The sequence below is a fragment of the Phytophthora infestans genome, genomic scaffold (genome assembly GCF_000142945.1).
Source record: "Phytophthora infestans T30-4 supercont1.65 genomic scaffold, whole genome shotgun sequence".
NCBI classification, from domain to species: domain Eukaryota; phylum Oomycota; class Peronosporomycetes; order Peronosporales; family Peronosporaceae; genus Phytophthora; species Phytophthora infestans.
The window spans coordinates 179,051-180,650 of record NW_003303694.1 but is presented as its reverse complement, the minus strand read 5'-3'; positions in this window follow the sequence as shown (position 1 = coordinate 180,650).

Genomic DNA, 1,600 nt, shown 5'->3' with positions numbered 1-1,600 from the left:
GTGGTTAAGGCGTTAGCCTGCTAAATTAATGAAGCAACCCGCGTGAGTTCGAATCTCACAGCTGTCGTTTTCCTTTACCTCAGCAGACTCGCGGTAGCAAAAGCGGCTATTTCCTGGCCTGCTGACCAGGTAGATAGATACCTCTGCTTGTTGCTGGATAATGGTCCCGACCAACACACGTGGCCAAGCGTGTGAAGACATTGCGCAGCTAATCTGAAATTGCTGGTGGATGCACGGACTGGGCTGGTAGTCCTTCCCCTTTCGACGAAAGTGGTTCTGGATGTAAGGCCCAAGGCTAGCAGCTATATGTCGGTGACGCGGGTCGTGTGGTAGGAACCACTTCGGTGGTCATCCGTAAAAATTGGAACGATACAGAGAAGATTAGCATGGCCCCTGCGCAAGGATGACACGCATAAATCGAGAAGTATCTCACTTTGTGCTTGGTGGCGTGGTCGTGGGCTCGGCTGATGGTGAGCATTGTAACCGTGCGGCTGTTAAGGTGGGAAGACGGACAGAGAAACGAAAGACGCGCAAAAGCTTAAAGTATGAGGGAAGAGGGGATCGAACCCCCGACCGCTGGGACTAGAATCCAGCGCTCTACCACTGAGCTATTCCCCCGATACCAAACCCAACTTCCAAACATGCAAACTCCATTCACACACCGATACGCATTCCGAGATCCACAATTTCTACCCACTCTTCTTTACTTCTACGACGAAACCACGTCACGAGCACCTCGCACACATCTCTCCGCTCATCGAAGCGTCGTGTGAAGTGGCGGAGCCCTTACCGATGCGTCGCAGCAGCTTTAAGGAAAGGAGTTGATGTGGCAATGTGGCATGCGCTGAGTGAGCGGTGATGTAGTAGTTGACGTATGGTGTATGCATGGACGGTGAGTGCGATGTATGCATGTTCGTGCGTATGTTTTTATTGTGGTGTATGTGGTGCTCGTGCTGTGAATGTGTCTCTTGGAGTCGAGGTCCGTAAGCCCCTATAGCTCAGTGGTAGAGCACTCGCTTCGTAAGCGAAAGGTCGGTGGTTCGATCCCGCCTGGGGGCTCTTCTTTTGCCTCTCCTGCCTCACTACTTCCTTACCGATGCCTTCAGCTTACTAGCTTGCTAGCTTGCTAGTTTTGTTTATTGTGGCACTTTGCGTGACCAGCCTGTTCCGTAGCCACACTCCATTGCTCCTTCTGTTGTACGCTGGACCGCCCCTCCCTAATGTGTCCACCACGTCTAATATCTAGACACCAACATTCAGATATTCTCAGATGAAATTCTTGGTGTTGCGGGCTGCTCAACGCCGTTAGGTAAAGTCGTGCCGAAAAACTGCTGTCGCGTTGTGAATCGTGTCTGTGACCAATATATAAGAAGATATCATTTACAGCTGCAACAACTGTCGGGATCCGCTAGCATGATGTCACTGAGTTCTGACCCGTGCAAAGTTGGCCCCCCCCTGTTGAGAGTATTAATGTACCAAAATGATAATCCCTGGGCGGGTTAGAACATAAAACCAGCCGTAACTAAGGTGGGGGGCCAACTTGCCCCCCCACCCCAAAACATGGCAAGGTGGAAAGACGCCTGAAATGCTTTTGACAAAT